Here is a 12,551-nt window from a genome sequence, read left to right as displayed (position 1 = left end):
GGCGGTTACCAAGGCTGCCGGCGCTACTCCGAGGTCGGCAGACCCCGGAGAGGGTGCCCACGCCCTCTGTCAGGCACACACGATCTCTGTCCCGCACACGTACACACCAAGCGCTGCCAAATACCCAAAACCCAAAACAGGGAAAACTGTCTATAGCCAGAAACCAGCCTAGGTCCAGGCGTCCTGCGGCCACAGGTGTTCACCCTTCGCGCTCGACGCTGGGGGTTACCGGGGCGCTGGGGTTACTAGGACGCTCAGGTTGCCAGGGCGCTGGGGCAGGCGCGCGGCCCCCAGAGTTCGACCCTCCAGGCGCGCGCGGGGTCGCGTTCTCCCGGGGTCCCGCCGGGGTCCCTGCGGGCGCTCCAGGGGCTCTCCCGACCGGCCTCGGGCCGCAAGCCTCGCCCCCGGCGCCCGTCCGCCGCAGCGCGCCCTTGCCCCGAGGCTGACATTTACGGGAAGCGGGCGCCCTGGGCAGGGCCCGGCGCCTGGGGCCCCGCTCCGCCCCAGCCTGCCTCAGTCTCCCGCTCGCTCACCTTGCTCGCCGGCGGGAGCGGGCGAGGAGGCTCCGCGGTGGCTCGCGGGCGGCTGCTCGCTCCAGGCGAGCTCGGGGCCTGACGAAGGCAGCCTGCGCCCGCGCCCGCCCCGCGCCCGCGGCCCCGGGCCCGCTGCCCCCAGTCACTAAGGCCGGCCCGCGGCCGGACACTGGCGGAGCGCAGGAGGAGCGGGCCCGGCTGCGCGTCGCCGGCGTCAACGTGCCCGACGTCGGGCGCGTCGGCGTAGCGTCAGCGCTGAGCGCCGCCGGGCCGCCCCGCCCCCGGGAGGGGCGTTGGGGAAAGGACCACGGAGGCTGAGTGCGCAAGCGCCGCCTCCTCAGGTGGGACGGTCTGGGCCTCCCGGGCGCCGATTGGCTGGACGCTGGGAGGAGCCCCGCCCCCAGGCCCCGCCCTCACGGGGCAGCCCAGGTGGGGTTTGTCCCTGCTGAGCTGCGGTGCAGGGCTCCGAACTTGGTGTCCTGTTCGGAGCATCTTCCACCTCCAGAGTGCCCGTAAGTCCCCTTCTACAGCGCGAGGACGCCAAAGTCGTTATCGAGCGTCTATTCTGAGCCTGACGCTTCCCAACGCCACGTCTCCACACCTTGCAGGAGAGTACGCACGGGCGGAAGTCACCTGCTGGCAGCAGGTTGGAGCCCGCGGTGTCGCCTCCCGAGCTTACTCGGAAGATCGCGGTTTCTACGCAAGAGCCGTTGCCCTAGCTTTACCTGCTGTGCTGGACGAGGCAGAGTTGCCCGGCGTTTGAAGTTGAGTCTCCTGGCACCGGGTCGAGAGCGCAGGCTTTGGAGCCGGGCACGCCCGGTGCAGCTCCCAGCAGATACTGCTTGCAATGTGCGCCTGAGCCTCTCAGGAGAACCTGTCTGGGACTCAGCGCCTCATCTCGAGGATGGGAAAATGATGCAGCACTGCCCCGGGGCTTTCCCAATAAGTAGAACACGTGCAAAGAGCAGCTGAGAACCCGGTTGGGAAGGACCTCTGCGAATGGCGATCATTTTCATCCGTGTTCAATTTTGAATCCGGATAAAGCAACATTGTATCAAACATTTTGGTCCGTATTCATATTCGTGCTTTGTCTGGACTCAAACCTTTTTAAACACTGGCTCCGTGCTAGAGCTGTGCTAGACCCTGCGGGCACAGTACCGATTGATACAACCACCTGCCATACACGGAGCAGGCGCTGCCCCTCGGGGTCTGGCGGCTGGGGCACAGACTTTTCACAAACCAGAAGTGGCAGGGCATGGCTGCCAGGCGCCGCTGGCCGCTGTCTGGCTGTGTTGGTGAGGAGCCAGGAGCCCCTGCCTTAGCGAAGTAAGCAAAGACTGTGTGAGGGAATCTGAACCCCACCGAGGCGGATTCTTTGATTCCCCCTTGTGAGCCCGCCAAGGACAGGCGCTCCCTCGGGATGGCTTTCTTCACTCCCGGAGTCCAGGACCATAGCTCTTTTTCTCTTTATAACTATTTATTGAGTGATGGCACATAAACATGAATTTGCACCTGACCCAGGGTCTGGAACGGAGGGAAGTTTCCGGCTCTCCCTACATGTGCCAGTTTGATTCATTCAGCCCCGTGCTGGCACCATGCTCGTAAAGTACTTGTCTCCCAAGAAAATAGCAAAACACCCAAACTTACTTCAACGAGGTGGAATGTTCATTTCATGAATATTTGCAGGGCCCCACGAGCCAGGCATGGGCTAGGTTTGGGGAACGCAGAGCCAGGAGCTCGCTTCCTGCCAGTGCACAGCCTGGAGGGGAGACGAGAAACAGACTCCTGCAATATCTGTCCTAGACACAGCGCGTGCCCGGTACTGCGGGGCCGCAGGAGAAGGGGGAGCCAGCACTCCAGCTGGCATCGCGGGGACTTCACAGAGGCGATAACGTCGGAGCTGCGTCTCGAAGAGTGAGCAGTTTTCCAAGAAGAGAAGGGAGAAGCCCATTTGGTGTGGCTCCAAGAGAATGAGATGCCTGATTTCACTCATTTTCATTCATTCATTCATTCATTCATTTCACTCTCCTCCCCACTGATTGCAAAATCAGTAAGAGGAAATTGTACACAACCTAATTGGCCAACAAAAGAGCCTGGTTAAATCACTGCACTTCCAAACGACAGAAAACTGTGACACTCTCAGGCATATTTTGATAAGCATCTAATCACAGGCAAAATTCCGTTTCCTGTTTGTGGTGGTAGTTACAAGACCGTACACGTTTGTCAAAACTCACACAACTGTACACTAATAGGTAAAGTATGCCCTAATTTCTAAAGGAGGGAAAAAAACCGCCCTGGCTGGTGTGGCTCGGTGAACTGAGTGCCGGCCTGCAAACTGGGAGTTCACCAGTTTGATTCCCAGGCAGGGCACATGCCAGGGTTGCAGGCTAAGTCCCCAGTAGGGGGCACGTGAGAGGCAACCACACATTGATGTTTCTCTCCCTCTCTTTCTCTCTCCTTTCCCCTCTCTTTTTTAAAAATTTATTTCTTTTTAGAGAGGGAAGGGAGGGAGAAAGAGAGAGAAAGAGAAACATCAATGCGTGGTTGCTGGGGGCCGTGGCCTGCAACCCAGGCATGTGCCCTGACTGGGAATCGAACCTGCCATGCTTTGGTTCACAGCCCTTGCTCAATCCACTGAGCTACTCCAGCCAGGGCCTCCCTTCTCTTAAATAAAAAATTAAATATAATCTTTAAAAAAAATAAAAGAGGGAGAAAACCTTCTTTTAAAAAAGCAAGTTAAAAACAAGCATACAGAGGATAAGCCTGAATGTGAAGCAGAAAACGATCTGTGTTTGGATGAAGCATGTGCGATGTAAAATTTATCTCGTACGTGAAAAGCGCTAGAGTGTTACTAATCAAGTGATAGACTTTTCACAAAGTAAGTTTTACGTGAACTAAAAGAAAAGTGAAATTAAATTTTAAGTCTCAAATTTGTAAAAGAAAAACATACACGTCCCTGCGTGAAAGCACTGTCACCGTGGCGATCGGTGTTTTATATAAACATCACGTCTGGCCCTGCAAAGGGGCACATGGGGAGCTGGCAATGGCCGGGTGGGGCCGTGGGTAGTTTTCACCTCTTTCTTTGTGCTAGGCTGGACGTTCTACGTACTTCATGGTGAATGTGCATTATTTTTATCATTGGGGGGGGGGAAGCTCCACAAGTGGCCATTATTTATTTTTTTATTTCTCTTGATTGATTTTAGAGAGAGGAAGGGGAGAGAGCGAGCGAGAGAGGCAGATTGGTTGTGTCCACCTGTCGATGCATTCATCCATCGGTTGCTTCTTGTACGTGCCCTGACCTGGGATCGAATGGAAAGCTTCCCGAGTCTCGGGATGACACTCCAACCGATGGTGCTACTCGGCCAGGACCACCAGTGCCACGTTCCTAGAAGCTGGGCCAGAAGGAACGGCGGAGAACTGCTCGGGGAGCCAGCACGACTTTCAGATGCAGTCCTGTGAACCACCCGACTGCTGCTTCTCGGGGGTGTTCGTCCGGACAGCGCTGCCGGGGCTGGGCGGCAGCCTGACGGACCTCGGCCAGGGAAACCACGACCACGGAAAATGCCGGGGCTCCCATTCTTCCGTTAAAGTCTCGATAAAGATAATAAGGTAATAGGAGTGGGGGGGAGGGGGGAGGGAGCCTATTACTATGCCCCGGGCTGTGTCCTCACAGATGTGCCACCAACCTCAGCTCTGGGTGATGTAGTTCGTTGTCAGCCTTGAGCAGGACACGGGCCGCCTCTCCTTCCCAGGGACGGAAGCGACCCAAGGGGGAGGGTCCCTGGGAGACCCGAGCGCGTCTCCGAGACCTGGGTGTGGTTCAACTCCGACGAGGAGGTGTAAGCACGTAATTAACGCACGGCGGTGTGACGAGCAGCTGGAAGGGCCGGCTGGGAGCGCAGTGGGGGTGGGCGGGGGCAGACGCTGTCCTCCCAGTCGGAGGAGGAAACGGGAGCCCAGAGTGGAGGCAAAGGGGTTCTGCCCGCAGGCCCCCCCCCAGTCTGGGGTGGAGATGGGACTGGATCCTTGAGTGACCCCGGGGGGCTCTCAGGTGACGAGTCCACCCTGCTTGTATTTTCTGCGTCGTTTCACTTGTTCATCCGATCAATGCTCAGAGTAACTTCCCACATGGGTTCCGATATCCTCCCATCTTGCAGGTGAGGAAACGGAAATCCGAGTGGCCGCTGAGCAGGGAGACCCTCCACCCGGTGTCCCAGTTTCCATGGCGGGCCGATTTCCCGGGGTCAACTGATGGACTGAAACTTTGGCCCATCGGTGAGCCAGTCTGTGGAGAGCATGGCTGCTGCGTGTCGGTCCCCGAGAGCGCGGACCAGAAAACCACCTTTGCAGAGCATTTCACAGAAAACCCTTCGTCCGTGTGGCCTCACTCAACCCCATAGCATCCTGCCGATGGCACTGAGACTCGGAGGCGTTAGGTGACCTGCCCAACGCCCGTGATTTGGTCAAAGCTGCGCCTAAAACACAAGAATAGTTCCAGGGCCGGTATCCCTGATGCCTGGGGGACAGCAAAAGGGGTCCCCAGACCCCAAAGCTGGGGACAGAGGGGCTGGTCCCCGGTGTCCCCCGGGGGTCTGTGCTGCCTCCTGGCCACCGCGTCTGAAATGTGCCCCACTGCCCCAGCACGAGGGCAGGCGCAGGGAGTCCCGGCTCTGACGGCATCTCATAGCCCCCCACGCGGGGGGGGGGGACTTCCGTCCCCTTCACCCATACAGTTAGGTTTTAAAAGCAAGCCACCAGCTTCCTCCAGCTTCCTTTTCTGGACTTCACTGAGGTCCTCCGATGGAGCCACCTCATAAAAACACCCAGCCATTGTAGAGAGGAGGGCCCACGGGCGGCTCAGAATCTCAGAGGACTAGGCTTCTCCTCCCTTTAACCCTGACCCTGGGCAAGGTGTGCAACCCATCCTAAGCCCCTGTATCCTCCTCCATCAGACGGGGACAATAGAGACTGGCCAGCACACTGGGACATTGAAACGTTGAAACGAGAGGTGAGGGCCGGGACACCCCCTCCCCCACCCCTGCCCACCCCGTGCCTGGCCCGGTCACCGCCCCTCTCTTTGGAAGTCACTTCCACACGTTAGTTGTCAACACAGACCCCGGAGCTGGGCGCTCTGGCTCAGATGCCAACTCTGCTTCTTCCTGTCACGGCTGTGCGCGCTCAGGGAAGCTTGTTGCCCTCTCTGGGCCTCAGTTTCCCCCTGCCTAAAGCAAGGATCATAGTGTGGCCTCCTGGTGAGGGTCGCGTGAGTGGGGAAGAGGTCCCCGGTACAAGAGCCCTCTTATCACCGGTGGAAGTCCCTCTTATGTGGGCCATGCCTGTCCCCCCTGGGAAAATTGGGGTTACGTGCCGGGCAGAGAGAGGGCCTGGGGCCCAGAAGGAACGGTGCACGGGGTCTTCCGAGGTTGTGCTGGCTGTGGAGAGAGAGCAGCGAGGGAGGTCCCACGGGCTCTGCCTTTTCTTCCTCTCTGCGGCCTCCCCTCGCACGTGCAGCCACAGCAGCCACGGGGTGGCCGTCGTCTGGAGGCCACGGGGAGAGACACCGCCCGGCAGGCCCCAGGCCAGGGCTCCTTCCCACCGCTGCTCGGCAGCGTGCCCCCGGTTCCAAAGGAAGCAGTCAGGGAGCTGAGAGAAAGGGGACAGTGCTACACTCCCGCCATATGCGGACAAAAGGTGAGCACGCTGGCGAGACTCTCGCACAGTCCCCGCAGGGCTGCCCCGAGAGAAATCTCACGCCCGCCGGGCCCCCTCCATCATCGTGACGATGTCGTGGATCCTGCCGCCCACGCCTCACAGCCGCAGGACTGTTCTCTCTGACAGCAAGGGATTGTCTTTACACTTTTTAAAATGATTTTTATTTAGTATTTTCCCTATTATAATTCTTTGGAGAAGTAAACTTAGCCACCAGCACAAGCGGGTTACTGGTCGGAAGGGAGCCGCCGGTCCAGCCCAAAGCGAGGGCAGGACACGCAGTCGAGTGGGGTCGAAGGGCAAGGCCGATGTTGCGGGGCCTGGGATGGAGGCAGGCGGGGCAGGCGCGGCCGCCGCGGGCCGGTCAGTGTGGCTGCGGCCGAGGCAGGTCCGTCGGAAAGGCCTGCGCTGGGCCCGGCCTGGGCCAGCGGCGACTCGCCCTTGCACACGCACGGTAAACACGAGTGAGTGCCTGCACGCCGCGCTCTTCGCACCGGCCCCGGGACCGGCATTCTCGGAACCAGCGGCGGGCTCGAACGGCGCCTCTGACCGGGATTCCGCCAGGGATTCTGCGCGGAGCCCTGAGGTTCGCCGACGGCGCGACGGTATTTGAATACAAATCAAAGTATGTTTCTGTCGCAAGCACGGTAATAGGCTTTACATTCTTTCTGACCCCGGATGACGTCATACAGGTGCCTTACAACTTCCTTCTTTTTTAAAAGATTTTATTTACTTATTTTTTAGAGAGGGAAGGGAGGGAGAAAGAGAGAGAGAGAGAAACATCAATGTGCGGTTGCTGGGGGCTGTGGTCTGCAGCCCAGGCATGTACCCTGACTAGGAATCGAACCTGTGACAACTTCCTCCTTAAACACAACACGCTTCATGGAGGGGAATTACTCGCTGAAATGACACACGGGCACATGAACCATCATTTTTCATTATTTTACTGCTTCTGAATGCCAAACTTGGAATGGCAGGTCCTCCAACTGAAAATTTGGCCCTCTAAAATATATATAAGTATTCCTCCTAAAAAAAAAAAGTACTGTGGAAAAAAAACAGAAATCTTTGGTATAGGCCCCTGGGGGAGCTTGAAAACAAGTTGGGATCTGTTTCAGCGGTGCAGAAGGAACATTCTAGAATCCACCTAAAAGCATTAGGCGGAACAACCGGCTTAGGGGTCCTGGGGCTGTTCCGCCCTGGCGGGGGGGAGGGGATGGGGGGAGGGGGCTAAAGTCTCACCATAGCCACAGAATCACTCGCTCCAAATTCACCCAAATTCTGCAGAGAACAGCAACGATGGTGGAGCAACCCCAGCAGTTAGTCGATGCCTGGGAAGCAGCTCGTAAGCTTAGAACAAGGTCTCCGCGGGGGCAGGAGCCAACCCCTTTGTAAGACTTTGAGGGTGAAGGAAGCTCCATCGTTCCCTGACGACGTCTTGTGCGCGAAGACACTGGTGTCCCGGACGCTGGGACGACCACGAAACACGCCAAGTGAGGAGGAATCCAAGCTGCTCCACCCTCCACCAGTCCCCTGCGTGCGAGACTCGGGCCACCTCCGGCCACCTGCGGGGGTGTCTTTTCTTCCTTGTTCTCATCGTGCATCCTCGCTCCTGGGACAGCGGCAATTTCGCCCCTTCCGTGCTCTCCTGGCCACAGGCTAAGCGTCCTTGGCGGCCTCCTGCCCCGTTGCCGTAGCCTCACCAAGGTCCTGGATCAGCACACCCTGCAGCAACAGCTCAGTGAAGTCGTGCCCGAGTGTGGAAGCCGCCCTGTGTCAGGGAGGACAGCTGCTGTGACCGACAGCATTCGCTGGGGCACGTCTTCCCAGAGGGGCAGTGATAAGCTCCTGCAGCCAGGAGAAGCAGCACCAGGGGGAGGAGGCCAGACAGCGTCAGCCGCGCTCTGAGTAGCAGCGAGACTTCAGCAGCTTCTGTCCGTCCGGCTGAGCACGCCCCAGGCCAGGCAGTCCTGCTGTCCTGGGCAGCTCTGGGAGCCAGGGTGTCCTCCTGTAGCTCCTCCAGCTGCCCGCTGCAGGCCTGGCCACAGACTACCAGGTCCCCACACCACCCCCCCCGCCCCCGCACCTCGCTGCCCCTGGGTCTCCGGGGCTAGCAGGACCCGCCAGGGCTTGCAGATTCGCTGAACCTTGAGGACACGATGCTACATGAAGTAAGCAGCCACAAAAGGACACATTCCGCTCACAGGAGGTTTCTCAAGTGGTCGAAATCTCAGAGAGAAAGGAGGATAGTGGGGCCAGGGGCTGGGGCAGGGGTGGGTGCTGGGTTTCATGGGGACAGGGCTTCCGTTTCGCCAGATGGAAAGTTCTGGAGTGGATGGCGGCGGCAAAGGTTGCACAACAGCCTGCACGTGCTGCGTGCCCTGAGCTGTGTGCATGGAGGGGTGGTTAAGACGGTCCATTTCATTATGTGTTTTTTACCACAGTGAAAAACACCAACCTGCACTCCTGGTCCCTGACCTCTGAGCCTGCTTATTACGGCCACCCGTTCTTCAAAGGCATGTGAACGCAGTGTTCCGGAAAATGCCAGAACACTGGGGCTGGTGGTGTCCCGACTTCTCGTTCCCAAGCCTGGAAGGTTAGCTTCTGCCAGGAACCGGGAGCCTGTGGCTGCCGACACACCGAGGGAGGAAGGCCAGGCTGGGCGGCAGGTGCCCGCCGGCACCCGCACCCACAACGGGCCGGGAAGGGGACCCACCCGTGAGTGGGCCGTCTCAGTACCTTCAGCTGAACAACCTTGGACACCGAGGCGATGGCAGTGCCCCCAGGAAAGCTTCTTTCTTCCTTCCGTATACATCCTTAAAAATCACTTTAGCCCTGGCTGGTGTGGCTCCGTGGGTGGGGTGTTGTCCCGTGCACCGAAAGGTTGCCAGTTCGATTCCCAGCCAGGGCACAGGCCTGGGTTGCAAGTCAGGTCCCTAGTGGGGGGCGCACGAGAGGCAACCACGCACTGATGTTTCTCTCCCTGTCTTTCTCTAAAAATAAATAACTAAAATCTTTATAAAAAGTCACTTTAACGTTCACAGATGTTAGGCAGCTGTTAAATGTTACAATATTTTCTGCATTTATGCCGTGAATTGTTCCTCTATTTTCATTCATTTTTTTCATCATGCATTTTCTTGTTGAGCCGCTCCGGCCAGGCGCCGGGCCGGGCACTGAAGATACATCAATAAATCGAGTCGTCAGAACTCATCGTCCAGGCGGAGGAGCAGACGGACAGCGGAAGGCTCTCAGCTGGTTCGGAGGCTGCGTGCGCTGCGGCCACCGACGACGGCTCTTCCCATGGGCTCGCGTCGGCAAGAGGCAGCCTGGAGGCCGCCCGCCCGTGGCCTCCAGCCCCTCCTGTCCCTCGGGAAAGGAGCTAACAGGGAGGCAGATGGGCCAGCGCTTGGGGCTATTCGCCGATGGAGGCACGTGGCCGGCTGGGCGTCCTGGCGTGCAGTGGGGTCTTTGTCTGGAGCGGCTGGTAGTCAGTCTTCACTGCCGAGGCCAAGTTTATTGGGAATCCAAGTTGTATCACTCTGTGTGAAAAAAAATTGAAAAAGGACCTGGCTGGCGTAGCTCAGTGGATCGAGTGCAGGTTCGATTCCTAGTCAGGGCACATGCCTGGGTTGTAGGCCATGGCCCCCCAGCAACTGCACATTGATGTTTTTCTCTCTCTCTCTTTCTCCCTCCCTTCCCTCTCTAAAAAGTAAATAAATAAGTCTTTTTAAAAAGTTTTAAAAAAAGAAACATTCCTTTAAAATGGAAAAAGGTGGAAAACTTTTTTTTTTTGAGATCACAGCGTGCATGAGTCTGCTAATCGTGCAGCCGCACCAAGTGCCCAGGTGGGCAGCCTGAACCACAGACACTCACAGGCCCGTCCTGGAGGCGGGAGTCTGAGATCCAGGTGTCTCAGGGCTGGATCCCCCCCAGGCCCCTCTCCTGGGCGTGCGGACAGCCGTCCCCTCCCTGTGTCCCCACACAGCTGTCCCCCTGTGCGTGTCTGTGTCCTGATGTCCTCTGCTGGTGAGGACCCCCACCACAAAGCACTAGAGCTCACCCCAGTGACCTCATGTGACCTTCGTCACCTCTTTCAAGACCCCGGCTCCACCTGCAGTCACCTTCTGAGGTCCTGGGGGTCAGGACGCCAACCTGTGACCGTGGGGGACACAGTTCACCCATCAAATCCCCCCCAGTGTCCCTGGCTGACTGGGGCGCAGGCACACCAGCGTTCCCCCTTCAGTGCGAACGTCCTACCACACGGCTGCTGCCCACGCGGACCACGGACTGGCCGCAGCTGGAGCGGAGGGAGGCTCAGGGCCCACGGAACGCACTTGACCTCTCCGAGAGCAAACGAGTTTGAGAAGGAGTCTGAAGACACCCCAGCGGGCTGTGGGTTCTCAGATCTCCATCTCCGAGTTCTGCCTGCCACTGCCACTTGTGCGGACTCGCTGGACTCGGGTCTTCGCCCCGAGTCGCTAAACCTGGGAGCTGGTGGTGGTGATGATGCGACATAGGTGCAGCTGGCAGCTGACGCCCTCACCCTGGCCACGGGCCTTCCCTAACTGGGAGTGTCACCGCTGTGCTCAGGGAGGAGCCGCTGGCTCCTGGTGCTTTGCAGGTTTTCCACGCATCGTGTGCTTATGGCAAGCCAGTGGCAGTGAACTTAGTTCAAAATAATTGGGTGGGTCAGACCAAAAAAAAAAAAAGAAAAATGTCCCCACCTATGAGGTGACCTTACTTCCCAGGAACGGAGCCTGGGCAGTCTGCGCTGGCCATCCCACCTGACACCCTCTCTCCCCCCACCAGCCAGCCCTCCCCTCCCCCGCCCCCCACCTTCTCCCACTTCCCCAGCACCCACTCTCGATGGACCTTCTTCTGCACTTGCGGTGACAAATGACGGCCCACAGCTTGGCTGGGACTGATGAGAACGCTGTCACTGTCCCCTCCAGCCCAGCCTTCTCAGGACCGGCTGGCTGGGACTCAGGAGAAAGAAGGAGCCATACCTCGGGCTTCGTGGGCAGTGGGGGCAGGGGTTTTTACGTTTGGATCGAAATATTCAGCTCTAAGTAATGTGCCCCTGAGCCAGGCTGAGCCAGGCCAGGCCACGGCAGCCTCCACGGGTGCCGGGAAGCGGGGGACACAGGTGGGGGGGGCCAGGGGTGCGGCGCGGAGAAGGAGGCTCCAGTTCCGCCTGGGAGGAGGAGTCAAGGGCCAGCCAGCACCGATGCAGAGTGGGCTCTGCCCAGAGTGGCAGGGAGACCCAGGGCAGCACTCTCTAGGCGGATTTCTGAGAAAGGTCTCGGAGGAGTGGCCGGGCAGGCTCTGGGAGTGAGAACGCTGGGAGCCACGCGCTCTGGCCTCGAGGCTCGTGGAGGTGCCTTTCCTGTGTGGGTGCAGCACTGCGGGGTTCCACCTTCTCACGGTCGGCGGGATGAGAACGTGTGCACCCCCTTTTGGGGGGATCTTCAGGAGCTCCCCACCTCGGGAAGTGGAAGAGGGGGTCCTCCGCACTGAGGACCAGAGCCAGCCCTCCCCCAGGTGTGGGCCCTGAGAGGTTCTGGCAGGTGTGGGGGAGGGGCCAGCAGGCAGTCGGTCCCTCCATCTGCCTGTCTGTCCTGCTCTCCACCTGGGCAGGTGCTCTGTCACCACGAGCTGCCGACAGAGCCTCCTGGGGCCCGCTCCAGGAGATGGCCTGCGACAGCATTTGCCGCGCGCTCTCAGCAGCCACAGGGAAGGTCCTCGGAGCCCGGCCTGGCACCTCCCTGGGACCCAGCCCGCCCCGCAGGCTCCTTTAGACCCGCCGACACTGCCCAGATCTCCCTGGCGGGACCTCATTCTTTCCGTCGCAATGATCTCTGGAGGGCCAACAAGAAAGAGGGAACAGGACAGGCAGGCTCCCAGGGAGGAGATAAGCCTCCAACAAGCAATTACCTGTCCGTCTTTAATTACAGGGCGAGGCGGGCCCCAGAGCCGAGGCCGGGAGGAGCGCTGACGGTAGCCGGTAGCTGGTAGCCGGTTGCTGACCTCCTGCACTGGGCCCTGGGCAGGGGGCTGGTCTTTGGGGGGAGGGGAAGGCCAGTGTGGAGGTGGGGGGGGCTGTGCACGGCAGGTGTTCGGCCGCATGGTAACGCACCTGCCCAGGCTCCCGAGGAAGCTTCCAGCAGCCCACAGACACCCTTCTCCTCCAGCGCACTGAGCGGCCGGGAGAGCAGTGCCAGGAATGCCCCACCCTGCAGGGGCCCAAACTTCTTAAGTTCATCAACCCTCTCTCGAGAGCCGGCACCCCCCCCCCCCACCAGACACAGTCCC

At 59.2% G+C, this 12,551-nt stretch overlaps 1 protein-coding gene across 8 annotated transcripts in view; it reads right to left on the bottom strand.

The window, feature by feature from the left end:
* Window positions 1-745, bottom strand: part of PPFIA1 (PTPRF interacting protein alpha 1) — a 51,789-nt gene extending 51,044 nt beyond the window's left edge. For 4 of the 8 annotated variants that reach the window (XM_036029826.1, XM_036029828.1, XM_036029827.1 and 1 more), the window contains exon 1: window positions 534-744. The gene's annotated coding sequence lies outside the window, so the exon portion shown is untranslated. Of the gene's footprint in view, window positions 1-533 lie in introns of all 8 variants that reach the window. The other 4 variants (XM_036029830.1, XM_036029831.1, XM_036029825.1 and 1 more) reach the window with 3 other exon arrangements.
* Between the last annotated feature and the right edge of the window lie 11,806 nt (window positions 746-12,551).

The sequence above is a fragment of the Phyllostomus discolor genome, chromosome 6 (genome assembly GCF_004126475.2).
Source record: "Phyllostomus discolor isolate MPI-MPIP mPhyDis1 chromosome 6, mPhyDis1.pri.v3, whole genome shotgun sequence".
Taxonomy (NCBI): domain Eukaryota; kingdom Metazoa; phylum Chordata; class Mammalia; order Chiroptera; family Phyllostomidae; genus Phyllostomus; species Phyllostomus discolor.
This window is presented reverse-complemented; position numbering and strand designations above follow the sequence as displayed.